Genomic DNA, 20,804 nt, shown 5'->3' with positions numbered 1-20,804 from the left:
CACTGTTTTGCCAGGGAAGGCAATTCCTTCTGATGTGTCAACCCAGCACAACATCCAGTTATCACATTAAATAGTAAACTTATGAATATCATGACTGAGCATAGTATTTTCTTTTATTTGAGGTTTAAGCTCATTAATAGTAAAACAAGAAGAACCTTACTGATACTCAGATACATGCTCTGAGTAAAACGAATTAGCCATTCTAATGCAATATGCTTTTTAAATACTGAAATTCAATAAATCTCGTATAAACTTGTAACATTAGTGAAGGCACATTTCTGCATAATTTGATTTTCAACATTGTTTCACTTCAGTACTAATGGTAAAACTGCTGAAAAAGAGGTAAAGGTGGAAATGGTTTCAGGTGGAATTAGAGCTCTTATGAGATGATGAAAGTTTAGTGTTAAGTTGATAATTTTCTAAAGGGTAAGATTATTAGAATGATGCAGGATCAATCTGTAAACCATCTTAGGTGGAGTTTAGGGCTCGGTTTGACATTTATGAAGCTATGAAAATTTATGTAGGTTTAACATCTCTCATTATCAGTTGCATCTGTGTCTAATTTTATTAACATAATGAAAATGACCTGTACAATTACAGGAAGAGTGAAGCAAAATCTTTCCCTTTTTTTAAAAAAAAAATGTTTTATTAAAGTATAGTCAGTTTACAGTGTTGTGTCAATTTCAAAATCTTTCCCTTTTTCGTTTTTCTTGTTAACATTGTGTTGATTGTTTTCTCAGAAAGAAGAGGCATAAGAAAGAGATTTTTTTGAATTATGATTTATTCCCTTTTTAATGGCTACTTTCTTTAGTTTCTACCTTTTCCCTCTCCAAAGGTTCTGGCAGTGAGTGTTTAATTATCTTTTCTTTCAAGCGTAATATTTCTGATATTCATGTGTATAAATTTATTTCTGAATGTTTAAAGAGATTTCCCTTTGGTTATTTATTTTTAGCTTTATGATAAGAATCTTTTCTCTTTTTTTGAACCCTGTTCTTTTTTGTTATGACCATATTATTAGTAAAAGAAAAAAAAAAGATAAAACACATTGTGTATTCAGGTGTGTCAATTTAGTGTGGAATGACTCCAGTACAGAAATGTGTGATTGGCATGTGGTCAGATTTTATTGAAATTACTTGTTGTGATGTTTCTTTGTCTATTCCATTTTATTTTTATCCCTGATAACATAATTTGTATTATTTTGTGGTTTTGATGGTCTGTTGATGTTACAGATACTTTAGTTAAACTGGCCACTTTCAATATTTATTGACTGTTTATAAATTTTATGATAGACTTATTCTGAAATGTACCTTGCAGAAATGTAGATTAAATGCAAATTGCATTAACAGGAAAATTCATATGTGGGTGGATATCACTTTAGGGGCCTTTTGAGATTGTAGTGAAGCAGAGATTGGATCAAAGGGTTTATTTAAGTGTAAGTGCCCGATGTGAAAGAACATATGTATTAACTGGTTGATTATGTAAGGCTTCATCCACTCTGGCCTGAAGGTGATTGAAATAGCCTGATTGTTAGGAAATCTTAATTTATGTTGGGTTTCAAATAAGTTGGCATATCTCTTAAAATATATTTCTTCTACTTTTAAGTTCATACCTAATTTTAATGAGCAATAATTTCTCATTATATACTGCTATTTATGTGAGCAAATGAATAGGCAAAACAGATTTGTGCTGAATAGCATTTACCCTTCTGAGGACATCCTGGTAATTGTGTAATGCAGTATTTACAGGTATCTGCCAAATTAATGGGCACTTGCTTCCATATTTCTGAGTCATGGAAGATACACATCGGTAAATAGTGTCGCAAAAGAGTTTTCAAGAAATATTTTGTTGAATTAAGCTATAACTGAGAAAAATCAATTACTTATTGACCTTTTTGGAAGAGTTTAAAAGCCCATGCTCTCCTTACTTCTGTAATTTCGGAGAGCCAGCTGCTCTCAGTTTCTTCTGGTTTATACTACTTCAGTTTTGTTATTTCTCAAGTAAATGAAAATATTCTTATGGAGAATTTCCATTTAGAAACAGAAAAAGAAAAGACCCACTAAGTGTCCCTTTCTCGTTGAATTGTGCGTGATCATTTTTATGCTAAACTGGATTAATTTTGATGGTGATTTTTGTCTTGATTTTACCCACTAAGGTATATTTTAGAAAATAAGCAATTTTATAGCCACTTAGAATTAGTTGTAGAGAGTGTTGTCAGACCCGAAACACCTAATTTTGACAGGTTGCCTTTTTATTCCTCGCTACCGTCAAGGCTGTCCCTTAAATACAGGTTTCTAGTGGAGCTTGTGAATTAGCGGCTGTTGGGGGAAGGGAGGCAAGAGGGAGGAGCACTAGAGGTGTGGAACGCTGCAGGGTAAGTTTAGAAATATCGAGAACAGTTCTGAAAACCAACAGTTTGCATCAATTGTCATGAAATCAGAGGGCTAAAAAAGAAAATTGGGGTTGAGTTTTTAAGTACAGAGGGAGTGCATTAACCAGGATTACAATTTAGTTTTTCATTTGAGGTAAAAATCTAAAGCTAATTGTGGCAATATAACCCTCAATGTTTATAGGGTTACGTTGTTCTTTTTTTTTTTTTTTTTGCTGTACTTTATTATGGGGGAAACAAAAAGGATGGAATGGATATTTAAATTCCCTTAAATTATTTCTAAATTATTATTTAGATCATTTCAGCTAAAATCAAATTCGTATTTTTCCCATTTTTATTTAGGCTTCTGTTTAATCAATAAAAATCTAATTACTGGGATATAGTTGAAATAATGATATCTTATGTTGATACAACCATACTTATTTCCGTTTCCTAGTGCACTTTTAAATAGGTGATCATCTGACTCTGGAGTGTAATCCTCTTTTTTAGTAATATATTTCCACGGATTGTGTCTTTTTCTGCTGGAATATTGAGGAGAGAAGTCCTTACTTAATGGTTCAGATATAGAATAAATTATGGGATTTTGCAATTGCTAGACAGCCATTTAAAGTATTTATATTGCAATGTAGTCCTTAAAGCCAATTATTTTGAGTGGAAGTGTGTCATCCCCTAATGTTATCTTTGGGCCAGTTTAAATATTAATGACTTATCTTGGTAGAGCTGCGTCCTTAAACATACTATTACAGAGTAACTCAAATATTAATTTGGAGTGCTTTAACTTTTTTTTTCTTTTGAGCAAGTTTCAGCAAGATGAATAGTTTCTATAATACAACCAATTTGGTAAAAATACCTCTTACCTTTGAATTTTTTAAATTCACGCTGTGGGGCACCAAATATATATAAGAGGAGAAAAAATATATATGAGGAGAGAAAGATTTAATGATATGAGTAGTTGTAGATGTTTAGCATGTTACCTTACACTGAATTTTTATTTTTTGTAACTAACAATCTGAGAGTTTAGCTTAAGTATACGGTGTTTAGGACATACAGTTTGTTGCCATAAATGTTAACTTTTCTTTTCATAATATAATTAACCTTTATTCTAGTTGATTTCATAATTGTCGATAAAATTTAGCTGTGGCTGTTATGAAAGTGTATTTGATAGCCAATTTTTAAAAGCTGTTGTGAAATGACATCTGATTTAGTACGAGATTTATTATGTCATGCTGGTTGGGTCAGGACAGTGACTTATGACCTTATGCTTGTCACATGTTGAACCTTAAAGCTCTACCGATTTGTTATGGATACTGTTTTACTTTGTTGTTGTTTTAACGTTTTAGTGCTTTTATTTTGTGATTATTAGTGCTTCCTTAATTTTAAGATGATGTAAATTGCAAATCTGGCGGTTTTTAAAAATTTTTCAGATCCCTTCCAATTGAATTTAGTTATCCAGTAGTAGAAATAGTAGGAAGAACTAGAGTGAAAATCAGAGGACTTGAGTTCTGAGGCTGAGCTGACCAGTCCACGACCTTGAATACCTCGGTGTTTTGGAGTCAGACTTTTTAAACTGTTATATATGAATTATTTTCAACACACGTGTGTGCGTGTGTTTCTGTTTCTAAAACTCTACGGTCCTCTTAACCTATAGCTTTCGTGAAGGAGGCAACTGCGGTATACTGAAATTGATTCTTTGACCTTTTTGTTGTACGTTGTCAACTAAGAGACAAAAATGAACCCAGATTTGGCATTTTTATAAAATTACTATATTATTATAATATTTATTATTATTATAAAATAATAATTTAAAATGATGTAGTTGATGGTATGTAGAAAATAATGTGCGACCGCTGTTGTTGGCAGAGCCGGAAAGGTGGGTCTCTTGGTTCTCAAAGCTTGCTTTACATGCTAGACACAATGATTTTAGGTTAGAGCGTGAAGAGACTTGAGAGCTCACTGCTCCCCACACTCTTATTTGTTTCAGATGAGGAAATGAGACCTATAGAAAGTGTCTAGAAAAAGATCACAGAATTAGTGAGCGGTGTTACCACTTTGAATATCCTATTGTCAGTAGTCTAAGCTCCCCGGCAGGCTTCTCTTAACATCTGGCCTCTAGTTCTAGAGACCTGAAGCATAGTACAGATTAGTCAGGTGTTTTATAAGAGTCACTAATGAAATCAACTACTTTAGCAGATTTTAAAAAATATACATTGTCCATATTCTTTCCTATATATTATTTAACCCTTTTACTCCCTAATGTGTTTTTTCCTAATTATGTGGCACCACTGTGCTAAGGACTTTGTAAGCATTTATCTCATTTAAACCTATTAACAACCCAAGGAAGGTTTTTAATTCTAGTTTCTATGTTGTTATGATTCTTTACATTATCTTTGTAGTATAGAATGCAGCTGTTACTTACTTTCATTTCACAGATGGGACTTTTAAAGAGAAAAAGAAAAATAGGAAAACAATGATCTGAAGGGAAATATTTAACATTGTATTAGAAATCCCTCTTGAAACTTTAATAATTTTTGTCATCAGTGGGTTTTCAAACAGTGTATAAAGGAGACTTGGGATCAAACATCCCTGCTCTTGTGTATTTGTGTAGTCACTTGCTGCTCTCTAGCACAGTTTTCGCGTCTGTAAAATAGAGCACCCAGCATTCTTGCTTGCATGATTTTGTGCATGGTTGTTTACTTTGAAAATTAAAAAGTACTATAAAAATTCAAGGTGGAATTTTTAAAGCTCTGCCAAAGGTGCTGAGCTCAAACCAGCATGACCCTCCTTGGCTTAAGTACACTGGGACATCTGTGCCTGTGTAGGTATTTCCTATTTATCAGGCACTAAGACTTTTTCAGTGTCTATAGTGTGTACAGTCACTGAAGGGTTATGGGTCCCAGTTTCATAAGGGCTACCATATTTAAAGCTTCCAAGTGCCAAGATCATTTTTTTTTTTTAACATTGACTTTTTTTTTTCCAGTCTTGTTTTTTTTGTTAGCTTTTAGGTGCCACCTGAATTTACTCGCCATGTTGATAACTTCAACCAGATTGTAATCTTTTTTATTAATAAATGGTAGACTACCCCCTTTCTGTTTTATTGTCTGGTATTCTTATAAAATTAAGTACGCAAAGATTCTTTGTCATTAAGAAACTTTACTTTCAAAAGCTGTGTGAAAAAGAGCTTCTGACCGTAATGAATACCGAAATTTGCCCTAAGTGTATAAATTTGGAGAATTATGAAGCTCACTTGACTGTATTTACTTTTTTCTTTGTTAGTAAAGTGGCTGGAAAAAAAACTTCAGAAAAACAAGTTTGGTGGATTAAACCAGTTATAAGTCTCTTTAGATAACAAAGAGCCAAGTCCAAAAACGAGTTAAATGGCAGTTGAAATTGGTCAACACAGCAGTGTAAAAAATGATGTATGACGTCTGTAGGCAGCTTTCTTATAGGGAAACTTTTAAAAATATTCGATTAGAACCTAACGTGAAATTTGTCATTTGGACTCCAGCTGAGTTTATTGAGGGCAAGGTGTAATTCTAAACCAGTTAGATTGATTTTTTTAGAACAGAAAACCCAAAATGAACGTTGTCTTTCTCTTTCTCAGCCTCCACCTTGGGAGGCCATGTATATTCTTCTTTTGAAATTGCCTTCAAAACCACCTTGTAAGCCTGAAAGGAAACTGGACTCATTATACCGTAGTAACACCTAAATGTTCTTGCGTAATCAGAAGATGTATTTATTCCTTAGCTGGATCATTTATATCTTATTTATGTGATTCCAGATGACTTGAGTACTTCCAAAAATGTGGAAATTTAATCTCCTTCCAGATTATAACATTTGTTTTCATTGAGGCTATTTAGAAGGCCCCATGTTGGTATTTCTATAGAAGATGTTTTAAGCTGTGTTGGATACCCCTGAAAGAAGTGCCTAGCCTCCCAGGGTAACTCATCCGAAATGGACAGTTCTCAGTGGTTAAATTGTGACTTGTTTTCTTCAAGCTATCAAGGAGCTTTATATTAACAACTTACATATTCCCTTTTCTTGACATAGTACGGAAAAAAAGTAGAGCTTACTCACCTCTAAGCCTGATTTTTTTCTTAAGTGTTTATTTTATGTTCAAGTAAGACCTGTCTTTGCCTTGAACTTGAAGGGAATCTGATGATAGCAGATATAGAGTAGATGTTAATTCTCACAGCAGTCTCCAAAACAGTTTATTTCCCAATGCAGCCCTCAGTGTATCAGGGAATTAACTATTTGCGGATCGTTACGACAAGAACAACTCAAGCACACTGAAATTATTTACACCCATAAAACAGCTTAACAGAGAGTTACAGTTACATGTGTTTTCTACTTGTATTCCTCATAACCTGAAAAGAAGTTGTCTACTCTTAGTGAAAGTACTCTAGAAAATTAAGTAAATTTTGGTTGTCACTACCGATTTATAAATTTAGTCACGTTTGTTACTCATCAAATGCTAGGATTGGAATGAATTCCTGCCTTTGAAATCATGAAGCTACAGGCAGCGGCATTAAAAATTGGATATACCTTTTGTAACCGTTTTGTTAGTGCTGGAATTCTTTGTTGAGAATGTCTTTGTGCGGGTAGTCTGCTTAAGAACCTTAGTAGGTTTCCTATGTTTGTGCTGAAAACAACCTGTTTTCTCCAATACTTACTCTTTCTCCCCCCAAAATGGTTTGTAAGTTTTTAGTGGCCAAGGAAAGGGAAGAAGAGCCATTAAAGCATGGCAGATGTGCTTTATTGCTAAATTTGGTTTTATTTTTTACTCTCTTATTAGCCTGGACTCTCCTAGTTTATTCTTTTAGCTAGGAGGCTGGTAGATTTTTCTGTTAAGTAGAAAACGCTGATGACCAAGTGCATGCGATGGGCTGGTGTAGGCACAGTCTGTGGGTACTAGGTTTTGAATATAATCTAAGAAGAAGAAATATTTTTAAAGGGGAGGTGAGAAAAAGAGATAAAATAATCTCTAAATCAATGTATGAGGCATGAATGACCCTTTAATTGATAATATCGTTTAATGGGGCTGCACAGTGCTTTGGTGGTACCACAGACATGTTTAAAAGAGAAAACAGAATAACTAAGTGAAACCAGAAGGAAAAGTCAGAACTAAAAAAGCCATGGAAGAAGAAAATGACTGTTCTAAATCCCGGTTCCAGTGTCTGGTTAAATTTGATTTTTCTTTGCTTCCGTGTTCCTGTGTGAACACCGGGATCTGCATAAGCAGCCAGGTACAATGTGTTAATGGGTGGAAGAGCTACAGAGGCCTGTTCTAGGAGAGGAATTCTTGAGACGGGTGGAGTGGGAGGTTAACTCCGTCGTCTCGGAGGTCTTTCTGACTGCACTGGCAGCAGCAAACACTGACTGAGCGAGGCCGTGGGTGCGCGGAGATGGAGACGAGGAAGACTCCCCCACGTGCAACCTCACAGAGCAGTCCCGGGGTCTTACAGGGATCTTCACACCTGTTCCACCCTGACCCCCAGCTCCAGCCCCCCGCCCCCACCCCCAATTCCTTTTTGAAATGTCCACTTTCCGTAGAAGGCATAACTGAAACTTCAGAGAGGAAAGTCTGTGGATGAATGGGAAACAGGAGTTGATTCAGCTCTTTGGAATGAAAAGGTGGTAACAAGAAGGAGACTGATACCGATGGACTGAGCTGATGAGGTGAGGACTGAGTGGTCAGGACACGAGCCAGAGGAGACTGCAGTCACCTGTGGGGGAAACTAATCTATGCATACTGTCATCCTGTGTGTTATGTGACACAAGACACATAACTTCAGGTTATGCACCCTTGGTGTAAGCCTTTTTTTTTTTTTCTAGTCACTTAAGAATATCTCCTTATTCTCTAAAAGATGCATAATCCTCTTTTTAGGTCCCCTGATGCATTCTACGTCTGGAAATGTTCTTTGCCCACGTATCTACATGGCTCATTCTCCCACTGTATTTAGGCCTCCACTTAAATGTCAGCTCCTAAGAGAGACCTCTGTTCTATCTGAAATAGTAGCATCTGTCACTTACTCTTAATTTCTCTCAACATGATATATATAATTGTTTAGCTTATCTGCTCACCTGCTAGAATCTAAGTTCCTTTAGAGCAGTGATGTTGTCTGCCTTGCTTACCCCTGTATCCCAGCAAACAGAAGAGTGTGTAGCACATAGTGAAGCCTGAATACATACATGTGGAATTTATGAACAACAGGCTTGACTTATAAACCAAGAAGACGTGTAGGGATGGATTGCACTTCTGTCTTGGCAGAGAAAGGCAGTGAGTATCAGGAAGAGCACTGACTGCCCAGGTTATCTTCTCCAGATAGGAAACAGGTGTAAAGATGGAGACGTGCTGACGTGTGCAGAGGGAAAGTACATAAAATGTATTTTTAATTGTTGTCAGTCTTTAAATTTGCTCTAAGACTTTGAAATGGGTTACTTTTCACAGTGTCTTGGAACAACTCTGGGACATTTAGCGTTGAACAAATTAGGGTAACCGAAGCTTGGGAATGAAGAATTTGAGGTTTGGCTTTGTTTAATTTATCTTGCTCAAAAAAGTAACCTTTTGTAGCTTTCATCTTGATGTTTCTTACTTGCTTAAGAATTGACATTATCCTTGCAGACTTGTACTGTATACATTTGTGTTGACTGATCTATAAGAAATCGATTTGCCTATTTTTCAGAAAAGTAGTGACTGAACACTCCAGAAGAGGAGAAGTATATTATTTTTGCCTGAATTTCTAAATTATCTTTCTTCAGCTTATTTCTATTTTAGATTTGACTTCTGCTATAGCTTTAACTTATTTTATCTATAGTATTAACAGCAATTCGCAAGGTTAGTACGCTATCTCTTTTACTGAAACTTGTAGGAGAGTTCAGCCCAATGTGGTAAAGACAGTCAGAGAAAAGAGGAGATGTAAGCTAAGTAGGTATTAGCTAAAGCAGGAAAATCAGATGAGGTCATTGAAGAATGAACTGCTTTAGTATTCAGGAAAAAGACAGGAGAGGACCAAGGACAGTGCTCTGGAAGGCATCCAAATAGAGCAGCCACAAAAGATCCTGAATGAATAGCCGGAGAATTAGGAGACAACAGTTTTAAATTGGGGTGGGAGAGAGTCGTTTACGCTGTTAAGTCAACTAAGGTGCGAGAGAGAAAATACACTGTCATAAATAAGAGGGACTGTTGTTGAAGTCCGTCTTGAAAATACGTAAACATTCTCAGAAGTCAAAGCCAGAGCAATCAGTGAAATCCTACATGGAACAACAACCTAAATAGTGGTTAGTTTATAATTTAAAAAGAAAAGAAAAAGAAACCCTAAGCTTGAGGGCCTAATCAGTCTTTCAAATTTAGAGGAAAATGTTAAAGTAGATAATAAGAAACACACCTCTGAGACCACAGAGACCCTGGCACTGGCTTAGGAGTAAGAGACAAAGGCTGAAAACCAAGAGGGGATTAAGTTTTTGTTCCCTGGGAAGCCAGCACAACAGGAAAAAGCTGACCATACCCTAGTTCAGACTCTTGGCACTTCAGTAGTCTCTTAAGTGTTTTCTTAGATTTTTCCCTCTCCTTTCTCAGTCCATTCTGCACTGTACTGCCAGACTGATCTTCCTCCAACACTGCTTTTGTTGTTACTCTCCAATAAAAAAAATGGCGGTTCTGTTGCTCATAGCATAGTGGTTCTCCATCTTCTTTCTGCCACAGCCCATATGCCACATGGCTGCCACAGGGATACTCCAGAACCCTTGGAGGACCTGGGTTATGCACAGTTCATGCCACTCTGTCCTGGTCTATCCTATCTGTGAAACAGACTCATAGGCATAGAATACAAACTTGTGGTTGCCAAGGGGGGGAGGGGGGTGGGAAGGGACAGACTGGGAGTTCTAAATTTGTAGATACTGACAGGCATACGCAGAATTGATAAACAAGATTATGCTGTATAGCACAGGGGATTGGCTCTTTTGATTATTTTTACTTATTATTTTTTTCACAAATAAATACCTTTTCAAAATTTGCAAAACAGTGTGTTCATCCCCTTTAGCAAAATAATACCAAGAAAAGTTAAACTTTTGGTCACTGCCTCTCTTTTCCTCTTCCTTCCTTTCCTGTCTCCTCTTAGCCTCCACATTTCTGTATAATTATGTAAGCGTGCACACTCACACATATTTAAGGCATTCTGGGTTGTTTGCTTTTAATTAAGAACAGGGTCATCATATACCGATTTCCCTGCAACTTGTTTTTCTAACTGTATACTCCAGACATCCTTCCAGATCAATTGATGTGGGTTTCATTTTTTTAAATAGTTGCATAATATTCCATCCAGGTTGTTTCATGATTTTTGCCTACAGACAAGGCTCCAGTAAACACCCTTTTCTATGTATCTTTCAGTGTAGCAGCTGTGTTTCTAAACATAGATTCCCCCAAAGCAGGGTTGCTGAGTCAGGGTATGTATATTTACATTTATAACAGGTATTTCCAAATTATTTTTCACAAGGGTTACAGCAAACCAGTCTAACCTGGCAGCATTTATACCTTTCTTTATAATGAAAATATATAAGTCGTTATTACTAACAAATTCCTTGCCACAGACCCTAAAATTGATCATAACATATGCTGTAGGATGTAGCTCATGATCACTTGTGCCATAGGATGTAGCTGAGGATTGGTGCCGTCTGGAATTCAGGCTCCTCCTCTTCGCTTTTAACATCGTGCAGCCTTCTAGACCAGTTCCATGCACACTCCCCTTGTACCCTCTCCCTTATATCGCCCGGCTCATAGCCACCTCTTCCCTCATCTGACGGCATCCTCGGGCAACCACTAACCCTACAGGTTTTTATACCCCACTCAGTGCTTTTGCACGTAGTAGATGCCCCAAAAATATTTGTTGAATTAGTATTGCTTTATATATAATATATATACACACACACGTGCATACACACACAATTCGTAAATACTGTGTGTATATGTATATATATCTCATTTATGTCTCCAGTTAGATCCATTCTTAAGGATGGGGCATGTTTTCACTTACAGCACCTAGCACTTAAGATACTCAATTTAGGTTGGCTATTTGAACAACGAGCCACAGAGATGAAGAGCAAATAATATGGCTTTATCTTCAGTCATGTATTTTACCCCTTTTCGGTCAGATTGGAAGTGTGAGAATCCGGTAGCCGCTTTCATAGTAGCAGCAGCACCGTGTGCAGCAGTTACTGTGTGCTAGGCACAGGTCAAGGTGCAAAGGATACAGCGGTGAGCAAGGCCGGTGTTGTTTCTGGCCTTGCCGAGATTATGGTCTGGGGATGTTACATGCGAAAGATATGTAGGAAACGGCAAAACAGCGGTGTCCGATTTCAGGCTCTTTGCAGCAGGGGTGGTGGAATATTTATTTACTCATTCAACATTCATTAGTGCCAACTCTGCCAGGCCCTGAAGAGAAAGCCCAAGGGCAGCCAGAGCTTTGGTGGGAGGTGGTGAATTACTCAGGGTGACTGCTTGGTGGTAGTCGACTTGTTTCCCAAACCCGCTGCACCTTTTCTCCATCTGTGTATAGAAGCAGAGGGTTACATGGAGTGGTTAATGCTGGCGTATTTCCCAAGGGCTCCTTCTCCCGGAAAGGTGCCAGTCCCCGTCACTTCCCGAACACACACCACCAGGGAGTGCGCTCCTGTCACCCTTTCCCACTGAATTCAGTCTTGCTATCCAGTCTTCACTTTTGCGTGAGGAAACGGGGGCCTAGTACAGTTAGCACAGTATTGAGGGTCAGAAGCAGGATTCTGCACTCAGATTCTCTGGGTGTGAATCTGTTTACCAGTCAGGTGACACTGAGCAAGTCTTGTAACCGTACAAGCCCTCAGTTCCCTGACCTTTAAAATGGGCGCAATGAGCTAATACGCATAAACCTCATAGCAGAACGTCTGGCAGTTGTAAAGCACTCGTGAGATGCTCGCTGTTATTTTTAGTGACGTGGCTAAGATTAGACAGCTCCTTAATGCCAAAGGTTCCTGCTGAGAACTCTGCCCAGTGTGCCATACCATGCTGTTCATAAGCCTCTTTCATTAAGAGAGCTCTTAAACTGGCTTCCTTATTATGATCTTCTTAACTTTCATACGAAGTAATTACAGTTATGTAATGGAGACTTTAACCTTGGGTACCATTATCAGATTTTTTCACTGTAAGTTTGAAGAGGAACTGAAAACTGCCTATGTGATGAATGTTTTGTTAAAGTGAGTGCTGAGAGCTTCCGTCTGGCTCTCTCCCCACCCTGTGTTGCCTCGCCCCGCGCTCCTCCACTCGGTCACTTTTCTGCTGCCTGATCTCTCAGGAGCCTGGTGAAAGCAAATCAGGATAACTGAGAAGAGCAGCTCTCTCATGTCCTGACAGATTCTTGGGGTTTTATAAGTAGGTTCATTCCTTCCGTTATCTGACCTCTTTATACATCATTGGCTTCTTCTTAAAAAGAATGTTAATTCTCTAAAAGTCGTATTACAATCCAGAGTTCCTACCTCTTCAAAGAAGAACTTTTTAAAAGGGTTTTTTTTTTAATGATTCAGAGTGAATTAAATCCCACAATTAAAAGGACTTGTAGAATAGATAAACAAGATTATACTGTATAGCACAGGGAAATAAATATACACAAGATCTTATGGTAGCTCACAGAGAAAAAAATGTGACAATGAATGTATATATGTTCATGTATAACTGAAAAATTGTGCTCTACACTGGAATTTGACACAACATTGTAAAATGATTATAAATCAATAAAAAATGTAAAAAAAAAGAAAAAAGGACTTTACTTTCTGAATGTAGACTTTCAAACACCTGATTGTTCATGTTGATGTCTGAACTTACTAAATATCAACATGCTTTTCCATGTTGAAGACATCTTTTAGGACCAACTTTTTGTTTCACTTTCTCTGTTGGCTTAAAGTGGATTTGTTTGATAGTTGTATCAAACTGCCCCCAAATTTAGTACCTTTAAAATAACCACCATTTCTGATTTCTTATGAGTCTTCAGGTCATCTGGGCAGTTCTGGCCAGGTTCAGCTGATTTCAGCTGGGCTCACTCAGTGTGTCTGTGGCAGCTGGCTGGTTGACTGTGGCAGTGAAGGCTCGGCCATGTCTTACCCGGCGGGCTCTCCAGAGCTTGTTCACAGAGTACCAGCAGGGCTCCAGAAGAGCCAGTGGAAGCACGCAAAGCTTCTTAAGACCTAGACCTAGAACAACTTTTATTTCCACCAGGATCTGTTGGTCAAAGCAAGTCATAAGGCCAGGTCTGAATTCGGGCAGGAGATGGAGGAGCTGCAAAGTTACACTGCAAAGGACGGGACTATAAGGAGGGGTCCTTTTTTGAAATCTGTCACAGTAGTTACAGGAATTGGATGCATTTGAAATTCTGATCCTTCAGCTGGTGATACTCTAATTGCTTATGAAACTTGCCCAGGGCTAAAAGGCAGAGTCCTTGCCATCAAGAGGATAAAAAGCCTAGAATTTAGAGATTGAAGTTCAGTTTCCAGCCGCATCACTGACTTGTGCAGTCCTGCACAAGTTGCTTGGCCTTCCTGGTAGGCACTTAGTAATGGTTGATTTGCCTGAACTTCACAGTCTTCCTGTGTGATTTATTATAAAGAAAGGGCTAGGTTAGGTGTCTGCTAACTATGTAAATAATTGCGATTGTTCTTTCAAAATAAAATTGCTTTTATTCGTGGCTCCCACACTCCAGTCAAGGTGCAATGTGCTCAGTTACTTCCTTGGGATAAAAAGGAAGAGAAAGTGGGTTAGGGAAGGGGAAAGAAATATTTGACGAATATAGCCTCAAAATGAAGTGACTGTTCACTGGGTTATTTTCCTATAAGAAAAGAGTGTCCGAGACCCGTAGTTAGAAAAGAAGAATCCATAGGTCTCCTTGGGTATGGTACACTGTGATTCATGCGGTGAGAGTTGTAACATTAGACGCAATCTGAATCTACATTTTAAAAAAGTATTCTGGTCCTGCTCAGACACACTGGGTGCCTTAACAGAAGATTTGGGAACTGTCACAGCTAAAGCAGGTATTACATGGAATAGGGAGAGGAACATTACCATCCCGCAGGAGCATTTTTAAGTGGACTGCTTTTAAAAAATTAAAGAAGGCCACTTAGACATGAAATCACATGGATTTCTTTTTCTTGTGTTGAAAACAGCTGTCATATTGGGTAGCAGCTAAACACTTAAACCTGTCCATCTTACCAGTAAGAAACAGAAAAGGTCACACACAGAAACACACACACAAAACGTCGGAAAACTGGGTTAGCTCGACTCACACAGAGAGCCAGGTATTTCAAAATCCAGATAATCAGAAATGTTAACTGGAGTGTTTCATTGCCTCTTTTAGGAGAGGTACCAGGCAAGCGTTCTCAAAGAACTGAAAACTGAGACTGACCACTTCTGGCATTAGCTAAGTGTGTGAACACAAGCAAGTCAGGTGACTTGTCTGCACCTTAGCTACCGGTCATGTTTAATAATTACACATTATTCTAAGAAAAGAAAGTTCAGGTATACGGTGGACCCTTGAACAACATAGATTGGAACCTTGAAGGTTCGCTTGTACTCATATTTTTTTCAAGAAATACATACTACCATACTACACAATCCACCGTCGGTTGGATCTGCGCGGATGCAGAACCAAAGGTACAGGTATGTGGAGGGCCGACTGTAACGGTATACTCGGATTTTCGACTGCATGGGGGTCGGCACCCCTAACCTGCATGTTGTTCAAGAGTTAAATATACTTATTTGACTACAGAGAAAATACTTTAGTGTGAACAATGAAAGTGTTTGGCTTAGAAGCCCTTACTCATTTTTTTAAAGGCTAAAAATAAACTATTAGTGTTTATGGATTTCAATGTTTGCCTTTTTTTTATTTGATCAGCATTTCAGAGTTTCATTGTTTACAAACACCATTTTCGACCGTAAACCAAGGGAAACTTTAGCTTCCCCAAATATATTTAGGATCCTGGGATATTTTCCCAAAACATGCAATGCTAATTTCATATCAGTGCATGTTTGCAAAACGAACAAAAACAGACTGTACTGAGGAAAGAACCTTAGTTTGGAAGAACAGTTACTTGAAAAGAAGAGAAATTTGACAGCCAAGTAAAGTTCAGTGCTCAGAAGTGGGCCATCATAAAGAGATGGCCGAGGAAGGGAGTTTCTCCCCACTGCTCCCTGCTGATCCTGTGGGTCCAGAAATGTATTACTGAGGACCTTCCCCCTGTTCAGTGTTGCACTTTGTGCTCAAGGGAAGGTGAAGAAATCACAAGTTCTTTCTGATCTCAAAGGAGCTTGTGTCTGGCTGGGGACACATGATGTAGATACACGAAATAGTTAAGGAGCAGTGAACTGTAGCAGGCGGTGAAGAGAGTTGCAGGGGGTCAGAGAATGGTAAAGCAAGTGTCAGAGAAGGGACAGTGTAATGCATCATCTTTATTACGCGCATTCGCATTTCCTGCGGGTCGTGTCTCATCCCAGGCACCCAGCAGCTCCAGAGATGTGGCCCTAAGGCTGGCCTGAGGCAAGTTGCAAAATCCACCATATTGAGTTGTGGCCTTTTAGGGGGCACTCCCTTCCTTCTGCTCCAGAACAGGGGCCTATTAAAAAGAAGCAAATGAATTTTAGCTGCACCAGTGAAACTAACAGTTGAATACCAAGAGATATTCCTAGTTTAACAAGCAACACAATATTAAGGAAGGAATGAAATCATAATGGTGGCATTTGAGGCATTTTACTCTTTTTAAAGTGAGATAATTTAAGGCAAAAGAGCCTTCCCAGTGTGCCTCAGTCACAGCACCTCCTGCGTGGACAGATGAAGCCAGTCCTGTCTTTCCCCGGGAGCAGTGTGTACCTTGTGTTCATCCCTCCCCTTGTCCTTCTTCATCTCCAGTCCCCCACTGTGCATTTGCTTAAACACTGATGCTCTTAGGTCGTGATAGCGGAGCAGTCCCGAACTAGTGGTAACGACCTCTTTCTGGGATACTGGAAGAGAAGTATGGATTTCTGTATCTGCCTCTCCTTACTACCCTCACCCCTGTTTGAGAGTTCCAGGGGCAGACCCCGAGAATTGGAACATTTTAAAAAACTTTCCCGAAATTTTGGATGATCACCAACCGTCGGAACCACTGCCCTAAGGAGGACAACAAAGATGCCAGTAGACTCTACTGCCAAGGATGTGATTGTGAACTTGGAACCCTGCTAAAACGAGAGGCTTACAGTAGCCAAATAGTTCACACCCCCAGTTACATAAGAATAAAGTCAAAAGCACCTGGGCGGGTGGGTGCTGGCTCTTCATGCTCCCTGTGCCTGGACTTTTTACCTGAGATGTCGTGAGCCCGAGGGAACGTGGGCAGATAAAGGCAGCTCAAGATGGAGAAGGGCAGTGGTGGGATGGAAAGAATCCGGTGGAAGAAAAGGCTCCCTTAAGGTCCTGCATTTGTAGGGCTTCCAAGTCCTTATCTAAGAACTTATCTGAGGTTCTTTATCACTCTTAATATAATTGTTACTACAGTTGTGAGATAGAAAGGCTATGCTGTAACCCCTTTCTGTTTGTAACTTTTTTAGTTTATTTCTCCCACTGCTCTTCTGTGTCAACTAGGAGAACTTTTTCAGCTTCCTGTAATCATCTAAGTTTTCTATTTTATTTCTCCTAATGGGTAATAATTTTTCTCATTTTGCCTTAGAAAAACTCTTATTGGCACAGACCTAATTTTAGGGAGCCTCACTAGAAAATCACATAATATTGAGGGTTTCTGAAAATACGGTGGTAGAGCGTTGTGCCTACTTTAAAAGGGGAAAAATAGCCAAAAGTTTAAAAGAAAAATAGCAGTCCTTGCCCTGGTGTTTTGCATCTCTTGTATATTCATTCAGAGACTGTAAAGGAATTAACATGATTTCTTTTGAAATAAGGATTTTTTTCTGTTTTTTTAAAAAGCACTGTATACTTTTTTGTGTCTATATATATTGAAGTATAGTCAGTTTACAGTGTTGTGTCAATTTCTGGTGTACAGCACAATGCTTCAGTCATACATGAACACAAATACTTGTTTTTATATTTTTACACCATAAGTTACTATGAGATACTGAATATAGTTCCATGCGCTATACAGTAGAAACTTGTTTATCTATTTTATATACAGTAGTTGGTATCTGCAAATCTCGGTCTCCCAATTTATCCCGTGCCACCTCATTTCCACCCCGGGTAACCATAAGTTTGTTTTCTATGTCTGTGATTCGGTTTCTGTTTTGTAAATAAGTTTGCATTTTTTTTTTCCTTTTTAGATTCCATGTAGAAGTGATATCATATGGTATTTTTCTTTCTCTTTCGGGCTTACTTCAATTAGAATGACATTCTCCAGGTCCATCCATGTTGCTGCAAAAGGCATTGTTTTATTATTTTTTATGGCTGAGTAGTATTCCATTGTATAAATATGTCACAGCTTCTTTTATCCAGTCATCTGTCGATGGACATTTAGGCTGTTTCCATGTCTTGGCTATTGTATATAGTGCTGCTATGTACATTGGGGTGCATGTATCTTTTTGAATTAAGGCTCCCTCCAAATATATGCCCAAGAGTGGGATTGCTGTTAGGGTAAGTTTATTTTGAGTCTTTTGATTAGTCTCTATACTATTTTTCACAATGGCTGCACCAAACTGCATTCCCACCAACAGTGTAGGAGGGTTCTCTTTTGTCCACAGCCTCTCCAGCATCTGTCATTTGTGGACTTTTGAATGATGACCATTCTAGCTGGTGTGAGGTGATACCTCATTGTAATTTTGGTTTGCATTTCTCTGATAATTAGTGATATTGAGCATTTTTTTCATGCCGTCTGTTGGCCATTTGTATTTCTTCCTTGGAGAATTGCTTATTTACGTCCTCTGCCCATTTTTGGAATGGGTTTTTTCTTCTTATTATGTGTATGAGCTGTTTATGTATTCTGGAAATTAAGTTTTTGTCAGTCTCATCTTTTGTAAATATCTTCTCCCATTTGGTAGGTTGTCTTTTTGTTTTGCTTATGGTTTCCTTCTCTGTGCAAAATACTTCTAACTCTTCTGTTCCTCTTTCATTAATCAGTTGAGCGAATAATGCAAACTGATATAGTCAGTTCTCAGAGAAACAGACTGACAGAAATTGTAAAGTGGCAGCATGGTATTACAACAGATGCTAATCTTCTGAGTATGTTTAAAATTTTTTGTGCTTTCCAGAAGTTGACAGTTTACTTGTAAATAAAAATGCATGACCTTTAACTCTTCAAAATATTTTTTAAAATTTGAGTAAAATTCTAATTTGTAAAATATGTGTGTGTATATATAAATTATGTCTCATAAAAATGTTTCACAGGCATCTTTCTATGTCAAAGTAAATCTCTTTCTAACTGCTAAATGGATATACTATATTTAACCAGATATCCATAGAATTTAGAGTAACTCACTGTTTGCTACTCTGTTGTCACAGTGTGCATCTGTGTGTGTGTGTATAGATAAATTTCCCCCTCGCTCTTCCAAGTGTTTCCATAGGTTTAAGTCTTAGAAAGGAACAGTTTTGAAATTGCCTTAAGTAATATTAGAAGCATTAAACAGCATTTTTGTCTTTTTCTTTAAAAACTATGTGTCATCTGTATGGTCAGTTTTCAATATATTCTGCATAAAATGCCTGAAATCTTCAATTTAAGAGCAGGAGGGATGACTAGACTTCCTTCGCTGAAAGAGTGAGGGCCTGAGAAGCATTTTGGAGAAGTGTATTCAAATATAGTTGCTGACCTGGTGTCAGCCTGAAGCCTGGCAAGGCAGTGTGTTGACTCCACCGTCGGCCTGCAAGCCAGCATCCCATTACTGAGATTTGTGGTTTCCATCACTCCATGATAGCCATCCCAAGTTATAAGATGGGGGCCTCTGAAAATAGGTGGAATTTGGAGACCCAAGGAGCTTGGGAAAAGAAGCACAATCTAGATAGTAAATGAAAACATGACTTGAGAATTCATGTCTCTTTTTCTGGCCTTCTTTTGGATTCACCACACATTTTTAATCCTTTGGTTTCATTTGCTGCTATGTTATGCCCTTGAATGAAAATAGTACATTTATCTGTCCTCCTGTAAATGGACATGTGGGTTTTTCCCGGGTTTATGCCAGTTTGAACGATGCTGCTGTGAAAATGTCTCCTGGTGTACATACTGTCAGAGTTTTCTGGGAACGATGTGCAGAAGTGGAGTAACTAGGTCAGCAGGTGTATACATCTACAGGTTCTGGACTGTGCCATGCTGCTTCCAAGCGCTGTTAATACTGTTCTTTTTACCCCACATTCTCACCAGCGTGTGTAGTGCTAGCCTTTTACTTTTGTGCCAGTTTGGTGGATGTGAAATACTTACGTTTTCTTTTTTTCATGGTACCATCCAAGTAGATTTTTAAACCTATTTTAAAAATTGAGGCAGTTTTTTGAGTTTTACTATAATACAGAAATTGAGATTAGGATTTGGAATAAACATTGGTTACAAAAGTGCCTAAAAGAAAATCTTGTTTTGTATTCTGGAGCTACTCTGCCTCATTGAATAAAGCTAGTATGTTAAATTATGCCTGTGTGGTTCAGCAGTTGAGCAATAGCTGTACTTACTGAGCAGAACGATAGCAAGCTATTTCTGAATGACTGTACAGGGGACGCTCGTGGGTCAGTGTCAGCGTCCCCCAGCTTTCACGTGCTCGAAGTTCCAGCGAGGTGTAGGCCTCTTGTTAGATGAGCATGTTGGTGACTAGCTGGGTTAGAACACACAGGGCGCTGCCGCAGGAGATCTGACATTTACTAGTAAGTGTTAACTGAGGGCTGAGGACGAGAGGCCGGGAAGAGGCGGGAGAGGCGCAGTTCCGCAGTTTGGGGGTAGGTAAGACGATTCTTTGGGAAAGGAAACAATGTGATGAGTATTTTACCCGAGCAACAGTGGCACGGACAATGGTAAGTTATCACAAAGAACTCTTAAAATACACACATTTCCACTTTTGATCTCCTTTAATGATAATGCTAAAAGAAAAGTATCATTCACCACTGCTTTATTGATAAAGAGGAAGAAAGATCAGAGAGGTGAAACAAGTTGACCAAAGACACCCATCTGGTACATGACAGAGGTGTGGTGTGTCCTCAGGGCTCTTCCTCCGAGGCCCACAGGTCCTTTGCTCCGTGCTTTTCCGACTCCTGAGCACCACAGCTGCAGTTTCTGCTGTGGATAACGTGTCATCCAGCACTGATCTGTGCCTTCTGAGCAATCTCATGTCCTGGTCAGGACTCAAAAAAGCCAGATTCCTGCTCAGGAACTTACAGCGTTAACACAACTCCATAAAAGACGGATATGAAACAAGAAGAGAATCAAAATGATTTTTAATGAAATGTTAGATTATGCAGTA

General features: G+C 38.5%; 1 protein-coding gene across 6 annotated transcripts in view; it reads left to right on the top strand.

Annotated features, from left to right (window-relative positions):
• NR3C1 (nuclear receptor subfamily 3 group C member 1) overlaps positions 1-20,804 on the top strand; it is a 106,334-nt gene that overhangs the window by 8,359 nt on the left and 77,171 nt on the right. The window lies entirely within an intron of this gene.

This window comes from Camelus bactrianus, chromosome 3 (assembly GCF_048773025.1).
Source record: "Camelus bactrianus isolate YW-2024 breed Bactrian camel chromosome 3, ASM4877302v1, whole genome shotgun sequence".
Taxonomy (NCBI): domain Eukaryota; kingdom Metazoa; phylum Chordata; class Mammalia; order Artiodactyla; family Camelidae; genus Camelus; species Camelus bactrianus.
Note: the sequence above shows the minus strand (reverse complement) of the source record. Positions and strands in the feature narration are given on the sequence as shown.